The 16,383-nt window shown below is 43.1% G+C and overlaps 1 long non-coding RNA gene across 1 annotated transcript in view; it reads right to left on the bottom strand.

Moving 5' to 3' along the window:
• Positions 1-523: 523 nt before the first annotated feature.
• The window catches only part of LOC103465914 (uncharacterized), a 26,455-nt gene continuing 10,595 nt past the window's right edge, over positions 524-16,383 (bottom strand). The window contains exons 3-4 of the long non-coding RNA XR_001776701.2: positions 15,023-15,092; positions 524-3,288 (exon numbers count right to left, since the gene is read on the bottom strand). This is a non-coding gene — a long non-coding RNA (uncharacterized LOC103465914). The remainder of the gene's footprint in view (positions 3,289-15,022; positions 15,093-16,383) is intronic.

Here is a 16,383-nt window from a genome sequence, read left to right as displayed (position 1 = left end):
GCTGCATAGCACAAATTCAGCATTAAGGCAATTCAAAGTGCTTAATTGCCGCGGCAAAGTAAATGGAAAATGACGACGAGTTAAACACAGATCAGAGTATACGACGTTCCAGTTATTATTGATCAAAGGCAGCCTTATACAAAATAGTTTTTAGCCTTGATTTAAAGAGAACTCGGTGTTTCATCAGTTTTCCGGTAGTTTGTTCCAGATTAGTGGAGCATTTAAGGAATGTCATGGATGATGCATGACAAGAGGAGTTTCAATGTCAGCAGTAGTTTAGAAATCCACCCTGTACACAGTTGTCCATGCATGGGATCTGTTGCCATGGGGTGAGAGGGGTGCAACTATGCGCACACACACACACACTCAAACCTAAGATCAATTTAGATCTTAGATTTGAACCCAGGACCTTTTTGCTGCAAAGCTACAGCGCTATCAACCGCTCCACCATGTAGCCCTAGCTTAAAAAACATTACCAGCAACACACAACATTGAATGTTAAATTAAATAAGAACACAGAGCATTTTATGATCTATTTTCTTTTTATTTTGGTTAAAAAAAAAAAAAAAGGCTTTTACCTGCTGCTAATATTGCACCACTGACAATCAAAAGCTGCTCTCCAAGCTAAAGGCGGCTCAGTGACTCAAACTGGTTGGGTCTGTTGGTTTCTGTATGGTGTAGGATTGCTGCCCTTCGGGGAAGGCAGTAGGTTGTATAGTTATCTCCTGATTGGGCAAAATCACTACCCCGAAACCACACAACCTACTACCTCACCCCGTACGAACATCAGAAAAGGCCCTAAGCGTTTGCCACAGAACTCGGCGATCTCTAACAAACGTGCGTTCTTTCAGCAACAGGAACCCGCCATCCTCATATGGTCTTTTTGTGACGCTTTGATTTCTATATTTCACATATCACAAAAGACGTGGCAAAGGAACAGTTTTACAACAGAAGACAACAGGTGAAATTGCAATGACTGTCTAAAACAAGAGCTTAAACTTGAGAGCAAAACCACCAAAAGTTGCCACAAACCATTTGCAACTAAGGTTCAAATTCCTGCGTCCCGGTTAGATCCTGTGTCCACTCTGTCCGTAAAGCTTGTCATTTCTGATGTTGAGCCGGTTTCAGAGTTCTCCGGTGCTGGCGTCTGACGACATTACAGCCACTTCAGGAAAGACAGTAAGTTGTATAGTTATCTGACAGAAAGGGTGTGACCCCTAAAACTATACAACCTACTACCTCACCCCAAAGGACAGTCTTGAGGTAAAAAAAACAACAACAAAAAAACAAATAAAAAAACAAAAAAAAACACAGCTTTCTCTCTCTCTCTGCTCCCGCCTGAGTTCATGCCTGTAATCCGCTTCGACACACTTCGCTGAATGCAAAGCAGCAGTTATGATTCACAGAAACACAAACACGCGCGGCGCTTTCCTCTGGGACGCGGCGCCGTGAAAGGAGCCTGTGTGTGGAGAGCACAATGTGACAACTGGGTCTTCGAGTTCATGGCTCAGGCTGAAGGGGAATTCAAATGATCTGACTGGGGCAACCATTTCCCAAACAAATTGCGCGGGCAAAGATATTTTCACATTCAAATGCAACCTGTAGGCAACGTATATGCTGCAGGTGTAATTGGAACTAATAGGTTTAACCACAGAAGTATAACAATGTTTAGTAAGCATTACCTCCTATTTGTCCCACTTTGAGTTTACGTATGAAACGTTGGTGGAGCTGATTTAAATAGCAATTAGATCTAATCAACACATGATGATTGAGAATGTTTTAAATATATTCATACCTGCTGTCATGTCGCAAACACAAACCTCAAAGGACTTTGTTGGTATTTTGTGTGATAGATCGACATAAAGTAGTGCTTAATTAAGGAAAATTAAGGAAATTAATTCACGATTTTTACAAATAAAAAAAAATAGAGGTGTGATTTTAGCATGACTTTACTCCCGATACTTCTTTAAAAATCTGTTAAAAAAGTCACTAAGCCCATTTAAATATTTCCCAACTGGACAATTATTAGTTTGTAATTTGATTTTGAATAGATATTTTATTAGCTTGTTAATTTCTTAATTGCTCATGTTGCTGTGTTTGTAATTTTATTCGTTTTGTTTAATTGAAACAGGTTCGTCTTGTAAGAGATCTCAATGAGACAACCCGTAGAAACAAAGGTTTAAAAAAAACAACAAACAATTAAATAAAACTATAAGAAGTGCTGTTTGTACAGAAAACACACGTGGAAAAAGAAGCTCTGGTTCAATGAGACCAAAACTGAACTTTTTCCATTGTAAAACATGGCAGTGGCGGTATCATGCTGCGGGGGAGCCAGTTCTCCAGCAAGAACAGGCCTAAGACAGAGTCGTGCAGAGTTGTGAAGTAAAACCTCAGTCCAGTCTTGTCACAGATTCTCATTTGACTAGGCCATTCACATGAATATGCAATAATGGAAACCATTCCATTGTAGTTCCATCTATCTTAGCACTGACTTTGACCAACTTCCTTATCGTTGGTGAAGAAAAGTGTCCCCACAGCATCATGCTGCCACTGCCATGTTTCACAGTGGGGATGACGAGGTCAGGGAGGCTTGTAAGATTAATTTATCACTTTAATTTAGCATTTTGGATACAAAAATAAGCTCACACTGGGTTCACCTGACCACAACACAATGTTTTCACGACGCCCCCTGCAGGGCAGGTGGCAAACTGCAAACAGCAATGGCTGCTTTTACGCTGAGATTTAATCACACACAGGTGGGCTCCATTTATTAACTAAGTGGCACTAATTGGTGGCGCTGGATTGTATTTAAGAGTATCACAGAAAAGGAGGTTCAGCGCAAATGCACACCACACTTTTCAGAGTTTTACTTGCAAAGTCATGCATCTTTTATTTTTTGTATCATTTCAGGAGCCACCATCACAAAAACACATTAAAGTTTGTGCTCATAACACGATGAAATGTGGGGACGTTCAGGAGGTTTGAACACGTCCGCGAGGCGTTGTCGGAGCGGTGCAACGTTCACACAACGCTCTGCGGGGTTTCTTGTTTCCTAGAGTTGCTTTTCTTTGTTTCCAAGACAAGGGTGGCTGAGCCCAACAGAGCTCTCATCCCGGTCCACATGTGTGGAGCGCAGGGCCACAGCTGCTGCCTCTGTTAATGCTTCTCACCTGCTCCATAACATGTGGCAGGGAGCGGCGATGGGGGCGAACGGGGTCGGCGCTGGCCTCCTGCCTCCTCCACCTCCCGCCCCGTCACGGTTTCAGCAGCACATCAGGTAGTCTTCATCTAAAAAAAAAAAAAAAAAGAGGGAAGAAAAACCCAAGAGGGAAAATCTGTTACTTCTGTAACAAAGGAAATGGTGAAATATTTCAACATGATGACTTTTAGATTTGACGTCTGTGAGATCAATTACAAACACCCCAGAGGTTGTCAGCTCATACAGGGGGGTCGAGTGGGGGAAGTGTGATCTGTTCTTTTCTTGCTTAGGAGCGAACATACTTTTCAACTTTCTTCGCAGCCGATTGATTTTTCTTTTTTTTGTGGTAAGCCAGATCAGGCATGGCCGATATCTTATATGCTGCTTGACAAACACCACGCCGTTCTCCGTGTTTACTCTGCGCACAAACACACCGCCGAACAAAAAGTCACGTGAGAGCGGCCTCGGCCGGCACGTACTCCTGAAGAACTAGTACCTATATGCGAGGGAACAAACGTACAGCACAGTACGTTACGGAACGGTATGTCTTGAGCTGAGAGGCCCCATTGTGTCTGCTCAGTGGTGAGCCTGAGCCTCCCTGCATTATTCAACGGTGCCTTACTTACACCATAGCATTGTGGATTGTAAGTATGCACAAGCACAGACCCGTAGAGACACAAAAGGAGCATGCTGACACTCTGCAGATGAAGATAAGCTGACAGGGGACGAATGGAAACGCAGAGTACGCGCACACTTAACAGTAAATTAACCAGGGACGGGGATCCGTTTCAAGATCTTGCTGCTAATTCTAATTAGAGTTTAGATTGGGTCTAAAACATCCAGTCAAACCCGATCTGACCCGACTGATTAACTTTAATTAGAGGGCCAAAGTAAACCCAACATATTGTGTTAATTACACTTTTACTGCTTTCAATTGTAGAGCTTAATCTGATTGAGCGGTGCAACTTCTGCTTTTAGCTTTTGTTTAGCATCTTCCAGCTCCATTTTGGTGCTTGCTGTAACTGCAGGGTGAGTCAGGTGCACGTCATTTGGGATGTGTGACTGATAGGAGCGAAGCAAGGCGGGGCCGCGTAATGCACTTATTGTGCAGTGTGCTGCGCTTGTTACAGTCTAAATGACATTGTCACCATACCTCCTTAAACTGTCATCTCCTTTATTTACACTATAGTCAGTAGATTAACACATATTGTAAATTCTTGTTTGGTTTTCTATGTGCTGCATGTATTGTAAGCTTATTAATTCCCCAACATGACCAGCAAGCAAATAATTTTGGGGCTAGCTCTGGCCATAAATCTAAACTCTAAATCTACTTTGAAAATTACATTTAAAAGAGTCAAAATTTTTGGCACAGTTTGTCTGAAAAGGTTTTTATAACTCACCGATATCCTACTTCAGCAGATGCAACAAGAAATCATCTGTTGGCCGGAATATGTCAATTATTAGCTTGATCGGCTAAACTCAAAAATCTGATATCTGTTCCGATAGGTGAATAGACCAGACTAGAGCTGCACAATATATTCCATTGAAATCATCATCGCAATATGTGCAATATTCCAAATTAATGAATTCATAAAAATGCATCCCAGCAAGATTTTTTACCAGTTGAACTCCTCATCGCTGTCCATACAAGACAGAAAATATAGGTAAGTGAAAGATTCATTCGGACTGTGAGAGAGGAAGACTTTCAGCAGATAACAGGAAGGTTGAACATGCTACAGCACAGTTGCTACGTTTTATCCTTTAGAGCCGTCAACCTGTGTTAGTCATGGAACATGCTGGGTGAGAGAAATTATGTGAAATCCTTTGAGGAACTACTTTTTCAGAATGCAAGTTGTGCTAATCGCAAACTTAAGACGCCAAAACATCGTCTGATAATCAATTTTTCTGTTTCACAGAGACTACTCTCCCACACACACTCATACACACACCATGTGGCGTTGTTTCTGCTCGTAACATAAATAGTTAACAAATGGGGAAGACAAGAAAACAATATTGTCAGTGCTGTTTTCATATGCTCTCAAAAACTAGAACCAGCAGAAAATTATTCACTATATTCTGACTGGAACTTCTGCTGGATAACTCCTAGCGCCTTCATTTACTGAAGCATAAAATCTGAAAAATTTGTCCTGGATGCTAAAGTTAATGGCTAGACCATAGCAGACTTTTGTCAACTTAAAACAACTTTGATCTATAGCTTGAAACATGAATTCAAACAGATAGCATTTTGTGCACCTTTATAGTTTTATAAAACCTTTACAGTTTTATAAAGGTGCACCACTAAACATTGGACATTGCAATTTTTTTGGCTGATTGTTGCATACAACCTTTAAAAAATCGAACATGCCGATTCTGATTTTGCCCAGTACAGATTTTTTTTTTGTCTGAAAAGTTGCTAAATATAGCAAGAAGTTGCTGAGTTGGCAACAGTTTGTTAACATGCAGTCATGACCTGGTGGACCGGTCCATCAGTCAACCCTCTCACAGCAAAGCAAAACAAGTCAGTGGTGGATTTTTAGACTTTTGCCAAATTAGATAAGATTGGTGGATAAGATCGATTTCACATTTAGTTATCGGCCGATCACCAATCTCCCAAAATTGGTGTTCACCAGGCTGATTTATCGCCTGTCGCACCCCTACTTATTTACAATCATAACTGCACTTATTTTTACAGGAAATTGAAGTAGGAGACAGTGTATCGCCAGTGAACTTCCAGTGTGGAAACTGTTGCATCTGAACATGTAACAGTTTGTGGTCCAAGTAATTACCTAATGTAAAAGCATTGCAGGGTAAAAGAAAAGGGGAAAATGTTACAATTTACGTATACCGTTTACTCCACTGTTAAATCAGACAGTTACTTAGACTAAAAACATGTTACAAGTAAAATCATTGTTGATGCACTACTTCCTGTCTTCATTTCCTGTATAAATAATAATCAACACTGCAAATGTGATGACTGCTTACAGGTTCATGTTTTTGAGATGAAATGTTGAGGGATTTTGGTCTTCGCCCCTCTTGAATTACCTTTAACCTCTTGTCCAACCTCTCTGGACATACACGCTAAATGAGGACGCCGAGAGAGTCGCCTGCTTCAACTATTCTGAGCTTTTGTACCACTCGATGCATAAATGGTTTGGGCTCTAAGTAAAAAATGTAAATCATGTTTGAGTCTTGTAAAACGCTCAGCGACATGTGGCCCTGACTTCATAAGGCAGGGTCAAGGCGCACTCCTCCCAGTCTGCTGACTGGACATACTTCAGTCTAATATAGTTTATGACTGCAGGGTCCTGGCCAGCTGAGTGCATGTTCAGGAAAGCTACTGCTTTCAAGTGAAGCCAGCTCTTATAATGCAGCGACAGAGAGACATTCACACCTACACGCAGCAGAGGACACACGCGCCCACACACTTTTTTCACCCAAACTTCATCCACCTTAAAAGTTCAGCCTTCTCAGAAGTGTGCAATCGTGGCAAAGCGTCCCCTTCAGTCGTGTCGCTGACACGCCGCTTCCATCGACTCCTCGGAGGTTCTGCGGTGCAAAAAGTCTTGCTTTCCACACCTCGCTGTCTCGTAATGTCACACGAACGCACGAGCAACTAAATAAAGTCAACAGACGGGCTTCGCGAGGACACGGTTTTAAGACAGGCGTCCACTTGCAGCGGCTCGGCGAGGCCCCCCTCCCCTCAAGGGAGCCAGGCACAACATGATCTTCGTTTACGTCATCTCATTTTCACAACGGCGTTTGCAGCAAAAAGGAAAAAAGAAAAAAAGCGCACGCTGCCTAAAAAGTCGCTGCAATTCAATCACACTTGAGTCTTGAGTGCCTCGGCGCCCATCAATCAATACCCAAGCATAGTTTGACTGCAGTGACAGTCGCGGTGGAGTGCTGTAACCCTGTAACCCGATCTGTGGGGCTCTCCAATCTCTTTGGTCAGTCCGTGTAAGGACTGTTCAGGAAAAAAAAGAGGTTCTTGTAAAATTTATGACCACTCTTTGCATCTACCTGGTTATGATTTAAGCCATCCTGATTGAATCAGTTGTTCGGCTGAACTGCAGATTTGTAGCTGTGTTCATACTGAGTCGCACCTCTGGGGCAAATTTGATAAACTGTGCAAAGTTCAGCAGATTTTGCAGACTTTATTCCCACTTTTGTTCCTTGAAGTCTTTGACATTTTCTCAGGTTGCAACCACAAACATGGTTACAATTTTTTTATTATTGTTACTTTTTGAAAACATTTATATTTATCGTAATTTACTTCCCCAGACTTTAGGAAGAGCTTTTACTAGGGCTGCAGTCCAGGGCTTAAATTTTTGGAGAACTCACAGATTTTTTTTTTTGATGAATGTGTGTTTAACAAACATTGCACTTTATACAAAACTAATAGGCCCATATCAGGCAAGTTGCATAAACATTTTGGGATTGTTATGAATATAAACAAAACTCACAGATTTGAAAATTGTAAAGTTATGGTCAATTTGTTTGGGAACAACAAGGAGCCACTGGCCAGGGAACGTATTAAACTCACAAAGCATCACTTCATAGCAGCTGATATATTACTTAATAATGTTCTGCAATTTGAATTAGCAACATATTTTGTTCTCAGTGGACAGGGGACCAAAACTGGCCCACATCCTTGCAATTCTGGCTTTGCTGATACCCTTAAACAAATCCTTTTGTGCCTTTGCAATAGATTACATAGTTTCTTATTCTATGTTTCTCCAGAATAAAATTTCCTCTGCAAACTTTTATACATCTGAAACCTATATCTGAAAGTTTAAGTTCAAAATATTCACACAGGACTGTGTTAAAATTAAATTAAAAACTATTAAAGACTTCGTTAAAATTATACAAAGTAAATCAGTGTATAATTTAATCTCTATAAATCCAGCTGTTCTGTGAAGGACTCACAATCCTGGTTTGAATGCAAATGTGGAGCCAAGCAGACGGGAAACTGTTGCAAAAGCAGGAAGCAGACTGTAACGCAGTGCATTATGTGTAAATGTGACCAAAACAAATGAGCGAGTTTAGAACTAGCGTTAGGATTAGCTTGAGATCTTTTGCCAACAGCAAAAGAGAAATGGGATAATAACTTAAATCTGATGGCACTCTATTTCTATGTAGGTTTCTTGAAGAAAGAAGTTGCGCTCATGTCTTCTTCAGAGGTTTTCATGTCGTTTCCTTCAGTGGTTCTTGGTGCAGCGCCACCACAGGCGAAATGGGGAACAGGTTTTTCAATTAGTTTGGATTATCTGACACAATGCAGTGTGAAAGCGAATCACAGCAGCTGAAAATGTAACAAATGTTGCAATCAAACCGAGTCTACCTGAACTACAAACCAGATGTGAAAACACTCTTGCATTTAAATTTGGGGATTTAAAACCTGTCCATTGTGGTTGCTTTTAACAACTTCTGTATTACATTAGTTCTTGTATTTATTTGGAAAACAAATACGTAATGCTGCTTTCATAATGTAAGGGGTCTGCTTTAGACAAAAGATGTTTGAGTGAGGATGGGAGGAATCCAGATAGCAATGGCAAGGACATTTATAAAGTGAAGCATGGCTACTGTGCACCCCCCCGCCTCTGCCCAGACCCGCCATCTATTTATACCAGGGCCAAGGGGCAGGCAGCAGGAGGAGGCAGGATAGGAGCTGGGGGGCGGAGGAGAGGTGTGGGGGGTGTGGGCAGGTTCTGTTACACATGCCAGGGGCAATGGCTGAGGCAAGCCGCAGGGGGATTCTGCTCAAAGTCAGACAGGCTGACCTCGCCGTCACCTTTGCATGAGGCAGATATTAGGCTTGCAAACCATGTGAGAGCGTGTGCGATATACAGAACAAGAGTTTTTTTTACGGGAGCACGCACGCCGTCCGATTGTGCGTTGCAGCTTCACCTACACGTCTGAGCTCGGGTTTCACCTGCGAGTTCGTTGCTGCCGATCAACATGTGTCCTGACGTGTGTGACGGAGCGAGGTAGCGCGCGAGCACACAAGCTCGTAACGCTCTTTGTGTGTTTGCCTGTCAGGATAAACTGTCCCCTGGTGATTTAGCTCTCCACTCCGCCCCCGGCAGAGCCATGAAAACATGCTGGGAGAAGAGGGCGGGGATTAGGCAGACTTAGCTGATCCCCAGCCTTGCAGCCTTGCAGCCCCATCTTTTAGTGTAAAAATGTGACCCTAATCATTGTAATGACAGGGTGCGCAGCAGGGGTTGCTCAGACCACTCAGTCCAACCTTGCCAGCTGCCTCTCATTTCTCACACATGCAGTATTTGACGTTACGTGCGTGGAAGAGCAGAGAGGGGTTTGCATGTGCACAGGCGGGAGACTCAGGTCGGCAAAGAAGCGGCTTTGTTTAGGTTTAGACGTCACATTTTGGAAGACATTGCTTCAGGAGAGACTTAGAAACTTATTTTTATGAACTGCATCCTTCAGTGAGAGAACCAGGATGAAGCTATGATTCTTGTGTTCCAAGTTAACACAAGGGTTGTATTCACACCAACCCTGTTTAGCTTAGCAATTGAACTCTAGTTCGTTTGTCTACGAAATCCGGTTCGTTTTGGGAAGCAAACTCTGATTTGCTTAAAAATGTAAACTGATTAACGTGAAATCTGGTGTGGTTCGAAAGCAGGAAGTGGACCATCGTAAAGGGAATTCTGGGTAAAAACAACCAAAACAAACAAGCAAATGTAGCCCTAGAGGAAAAAATGGCTGATGATGTTTTACCAAAGACAACAGTGAATTCCTGTAACCGCTAAAATCCGACTCTACTCCATGTTTGTTGAAAAGCATTCTCACTTGTTTGAAAAGAAACTTAGCTCATGTCTTCTTCTGAAGTTTTTGTGTTTCCTTCAGTAGTTCTTAGTGCAGCGCCATCACAGGCGACACGGTAAACAGGTTTTTCAAAGAGTTTGGTTCACAGCAGCTGAAAATGTAACAAAGGTTGAAACTTTGGACCCCAATCAACCGGAGCCACCGGACTAAGAGGTGTGAAAACACAATAAAACCACGCTAAGCCTAACCCTAACCTGGAAGTAAATGTAAAACCTATTAGGGGGAAGGGATTTCCTTTGCTAGGGCAGGAAAACCTGTCACAAGATGCAAAATACCTGACTGAGGTGGAAGCTCACCTTCTTGCAAGACAACAACCAAGAACATACAGCCAAGCTTGAATGGAAAGGGTTGGAATCAAAGCCTGCTAATGTGTTGAAATGGCCTAGCCAAAGCCCGGACCTAAACCAAAGCCAGAGCCTGTGAGAAAACTGAAACTGCTGCTCACAAATGCTTTTTGTCCAAGTTTTGACCCAATATGTCAGTCTTTTGATGAACAAACAAAACCAGGTATCTCTTTTCCTCCACATTTATACATTTTTTAACATCCATAGTCGTCATGTCAGCAATCATCTCAATTTCTTTAGCATATTTCAGCACTGATCTTGGTGAGCCTCGTGCTGTAATCCACCTGTTGGGTCTCCGGCCATTACCACAGGTCTACAGTCCTTTTGCTTCACCCAGTCTACAGACATCTCTCTCCCTTCAACTTAACCAGCGCCTCATCAGGCTGCATCTGCTGCCAGCTATATTTAGAGAGCGGGACACATGGATTTGAACTTCGACTTACAGATGGGAGGGAGAGACCCGTAACCTTTGAGAGGTTGTTTCTTCCAGGCAACAGCGGAGTTAAGTCAGCAGTTCTAGCTGAAAGCTGCGGCCGTAAATAAAGCCCAGTTAGCTGCAGTTAGAACCAAAAACCTGGATTTGGCAGCGGTTATTAGCGGATGTGCAGTTTTTCGCGACAACTGCCAGAATGAAAGCGAACGTACAGTAAAGTTCTCCGATAAAGAGACACAGAATCGTGAAAAAAAAACCAAACAAACTGCGATGCGTTTCTGTGGCTTCAAATCTCCCCCTCTTCAAGTGGAGGCCACGTTTCAGCCTAAAAGTGCTTTGAGCGTGCCGTGGCGCTCACACCGCAGTCAGCGTGTGATATGTGACCATGTTGCACGGCCATCTGCTCTATATAACCATAAACAAACGCGGGCCGGCCAGCTCCGCCGTATCACTTCCAAGAGGTCTAGGCTGTCTGAATGTATTCATGCTTTAGTCTCTGGATAGATGCTGGAGCGATATGCCCCAGAAACTGGCCATGCTTATGCAACGGCATTTAATAATTCATTCCGCAAACACAATATGGACGCCGCTCTGTCCTATATGCAAACACATGGGCAGATTAAGGAGGGAGCAGCCAAAGGGGACAGAGTGCATGCTGCACTGTTAACGGAGCTCCTGACTGACTGGCTGCCTGTCGCAATGAGAGCTCGTCTGTGACAGGCCTAAATAGGCTGCCTATTACTGACAAGGAGGAATGAGGAGGGGGGATTTCTGCTATGTTCTGCAGCTAGACTCTAAATTAGAGTCTAAATTTGAGACAGTGCGTACGTATTTATACATATGGCATAACTTCGAGTCTCGCAAACGTATTCGCACCCTGTGAACTTTGCCGTGTTGCAGCTGCAAACTTCAGCGTGCCTGGTTGGGATTTTAATGTGACAGGCACAGAACGGTGCATTTTAAAAATGTGTGGGCTGTAAAAAAGAAAAAAAAAAAATCTCAAAAGATGCAGCATTCATTCAGCCCGTTTTACTCCAGTGTCCTGAATAAAACCCACCAGTTGCCTTTTGATCGCCTAGTTTGTAAAGAAGAGTCTCGCTTTGTGTAGTGTCTAGTGCAAATAAATTGAAATAGAGGAAAACCAACATTTTGAGCGAGGTTGAAGTCAATAATTACATGAAATCAATTAACAGGCTGATTTTTTCCACTGAGAGCAAGACATTTTCCTCCATGTTGTAAGTGAAAATTCTGCCAGTGGAAAGTGGAACTAGTACTTTTAAAAAAAATCTATTTTTAAGAATTAATGACTTAAAACAAGTTCCTATAACCTGCTGAAAAGTTACCTGTCTTGTTTCAATGTGTAACCGAAGATATTTTCACAAGAAACTAGTGAGGAAAAAAAAAACACTTGGTAAGATTTTGTGTTTTATAAATGCAACTATTGTTAAAAGAAAGCCATGGGAAGACATTCTGCTGTTATAACGTGGAAAAAGATGCTCTATTTAGACGGGACTAAACCAATGTTTTTGGCATACATGGAAAACTGTATTTGTGGAAAAAAACACTGAGAAATTGTGGCGGAAGCATCATAGTTTTGAAAAATGTTTTTGTTTTTTTTGTTTTTGCTGGGACGCTTCAAATTAGATTGGATTGAAATCAGGTCAGGGATCTAAAACAATATTTTAAAAATTGATGTCCATCAATCGACCTCCATCCGATCTGAGTGAGCTCAAGCTGCTCTGCAAATGAAAACGGGTAAAAGTTTCAACCTCCATGAAGAGTAGCTTGTTTGCTCTAACTTGTGTAAAACGTGAAAACAAAGCAATCAACTAAAGGGAAAAGGAGATCTGGTCAGCTAGTGTAAATCTGAATTGGACTGATTCAGATTTATGGGAACACGAAGAGTTCAAATTAGCAAAACAATAAAGACTTTATCTAATTGTCTTTATTGATAAACGCAAATTCATTTGCTTTTTTCAGGTGAAATGAGCAAAGTAAAAAAAAAAGCCTCATCAGACACATCTAGATATCTGGTATCTGTGGTCTTAAGGGTCAGATGAGAGGAGGATCTTCATAACATCTGCACATGTAATCAAATGCCTGGCGCATACAGGATTCCAGATAGTTGATGTAGTCAGAGGTTGCGAGGCGGGGCCGGGGTCGGGAGGGTTACCGAGTTCATATGATGCAGCCACAGCAACAGCGGCGGGCGCTCAGGCTGAAAACAGGTAAAAGGGCCGGCGACGCGTGTTTATTTAGAGAACCACGAGCAAACAAGCTGAAGGAAAACGCGGGCAAATAATGCACGGCGGAGGGGCGGTGGGAAGCAGCTTTGGCTCATGTGATAAAGAACAGCTGACGGAGGCCAGCTTTTTGGACAAAAAGAGTTGTTTTTTAACCATCTAGTCAGCCAGAACAGAAGTGAAACAACTCTCTGTAAGAAACAAACAAAAAAGAAAAAGAAAAAGAGAGAGAGAGATGGTTAACGCTTCCTGCGACTCCTCTCCGTTTATTTTAATTCGCTCCTCAACCCGGCGTCCAGTTGCAGCCTCTTTTCCTCCGCTCCTCTCCGTCCCTCTCGTCCAACTACCTGACTACTTTGGCAGCGATTGCACAAAATGGCGGTGAGGGGAGCTGAGTGCTGGAAGGCACAAGAGTGGAAGCCATTTTCTCACAGATCCGGGCCCGGGCACAGAGAGAGAGGACTTCCACTGTACGCCTGGCGGACAGTAAAGATTAGCCTGAAAGCGTTTTATCGTGAAGATTATGTTTGTTTGTGTTTCTTAATGTACTCCACTAATAAGCCACTGGGACCTGCTTGAGTTTTTTAAAATGGAATAAAGCCGCAGACGTTATGATTTTAATCTAATACAAGCGCACAAAGAGAAAGGAAGTAAGAGTAAACAAAGCCGTGAGACGCCGTGTGCATAACAAATGAAAGATGGACAAAATCGTATCGCTGACATTATCTGAATAAATTAAACGCGAGACAAAACAACAGGGAGACATTTTGATAAATTTCAATTTATCCTGACTAGAGGTGCACCGATCAGTCAACCAGAGATGGGGAGCAGCTGCAACTCAAACATCAGCAGTCAAATCATGTTACTTTAAATATTTTCACACCTGATAATCGATTGGGTTTGGTTTTAGACTTTGTTTGATTGGGAATCAAAATGGGCAATATCTGTTATCGCCTGGTGCGGTATGCTTTCCTGCTTCACATGAACCAAATCCTTTGAAGAAACCTGTTCACACCCCTCACCTGTGGTGGTGCTGCAGCAAAACCCACTGAAGGAAACAACACAAAGACCTCAGGAGAAGACATGAGCGCAACTTTCTCCTTCGCAAAGCGTAAACAAAAATGGAGTAGCATCAGATTTTAGCAGATTTGGAATTGGTCTAAGTCTTGCACAAGCCATTGTTTTGGTTGTGTTTACCCAGGATGTCTTGTGTCACAGTCCATTCCCTACTTTTGGAGCGATCTCGGCTTTCCCATAAGTGTTCACAAACCGGACTTTCCATGCAAACAACCCAGACTTTAATTAAAGCGACCCAAACAGGGCTGGTGCGAATGCACCCTTAATCTCATGGAACGCTTGTGAGTGATGCTGCACTCACCTTGGCATGCCAGATGCTTAAAACTAAAACTGAAACTGTCACTATGGCCTACTTTCAGATTAACTAGGCTAATAGCTTTCTGTCCCTTTAGGGGTTCTTGTAAATTATTGAAATTTCATTCCCAGATGGTCTACTGATCCTTAAATATATATATGTGAAAAAAATGCAGTGAAAACAAGGCAAAAGTAACATTCCCCACTGCAACACAGTTGAACTCCACGCCTTTTATCCCAATACACATGCTCTATTCATAGAAGCACTGCAGCAAAAGATGTAGACTTAACGTTCCACTAAATTTTCCTCATGCAAGGGTAACATGTTTTTCAAAACACCAGAATCCAAGATGAGATCAGGTAAATGCTTTGACGCGGTAATGCAGATTAATTTCTTTAATTTCGTGCTGAATTCCAAACATTTCCTGTTTTGTCTTACAGGCCATTGGGGGGGGGATGTGGATGCAGCACATAAGATACAAATAAAAAGCTAAACAGTTAGTATTGGCCAGGAAGTGCCTGAATGGTGCATCTCTAATCCAAACTGTACAGTGAATCAAATTTATAGTGCCATAACGGTACTTACAATGCTGCCTTTGACTTCGTTGCTTGTTGGTAAAATATTAGCGCCAGAGGCTGGAACTCCATCCCACAACCTGCAAGAGGGAGAGAGAAAAATCAAATGACAGCTCGCAGTGCAAAAAAAGAGATGCTAAAAAAACCAAGAAGGATGAGCAGAAATCTGATCGGCACAACAATGTGTTAGAGAGCCTCCGGGCAGGAGCGGAGGGGCTGCAGGGTCTTCTTCTTCTTCTTCGTGGCCTGTTTACTAATAAGCTCGCCCCATAGCTTGGCCCTGCAGTGGAACCTCATTAGCCGAACACGCAACACGCTGCTGGCCCCTGTGCGCCACTGTCGGTGCCGTATGCTCACCCGACACCGACATGCCGGCCCCGGCCTTGGCCTTGCCCAGAATCACCCACTCGCTGGGTAGACGCGCACGCGCAACTGGCATGCTCGGTTCGCTGAAAGCCTGCGGTGTCATGTGCGTGGGAGAAGCGGAGCATCTGCGTGTACTTGTGAGCATAATAACTGCCTCACTGCATACACAGCACACCATGACCCGGTTTGCACATCGCGGACCACGTGCGGGCCTGCGCGGCGTTAACGTACACGCCGATCTCGTGCGCGGAGAGCCAACGCGGCCATGTGGAGGTGTAGCGTCATGAGAAACAGCAGAGCTGGTTAGTCATCCATCTGAATCTCAGGCTGCAGAAGACAACAACCACAAAAAAACAAACAAACAAAAAAAAGAGCGTGATGGAGGACAAAACGAGACACTAGCACCGTCCTCCAGCAGACCCAAGGAAGACCCCCCCTCCCCCCCCCTGCCAATTAAAAGGCTGCACTCGTTTTTGGCAGCTGCCAAGGGGTGATAATTCTGTACAAGGACGCTAATCTCTGCGCGGGACATTGCCGGGGACTCGTCCCTTTATATTTTGTCTCCAACATTTGTAATTACAGGCACCGGCTTGGATCGCTGCCAGCGCATGTTTGTGTGCTCATGAGTAACCCAACTCCTCCAGCCCGTGGAGGGGAGATTCATGTCCGATCTGTGCGCTCGCTGTGAGTGTGGGTGTGCTGTTTTTATGTGCACGCATGTTGGTGACTCACGGAGCCTGGTCTGCTCTATGAGCAGAGGGAATAATCTGCAGTATTTTTGGTTAATGTATCACAGGGTACTGTACAAAAAACATAAATTACAGCACCTTTACTTGCACCTCCTGACCCGTTCTCTATTACAATCACAAGTTGCTGCACTTTTATGGTACTTTTTGTGACAGGCTGACACAAAGAGTTCACAGTTAAAAAAAAAACAACAACCAAAAAACAGAAACTGAGTCAACTAGTTTTCTGTTTGAGTGTGTTTTAGGTCAAGTCCACACA

The sequence above is a fragment of the Poecilia reticulata genome, chromosome 6 (assembly GCF_904066995.2).
Source record: "Poecilia reticulata chromosome 6, P_reticulata-male-v2, whole genome shotgun sequence".
Taxonomy (NCBI): Eukaryota; Metazoa; Chordata; class Actinopteri; order Cyprinodontiformes; family Poeciliidae; genus Poecilia; species Poecilia reticulata.
This window is presented reverse-complemented; position numbering and strand designations above follow the sequence as displayed.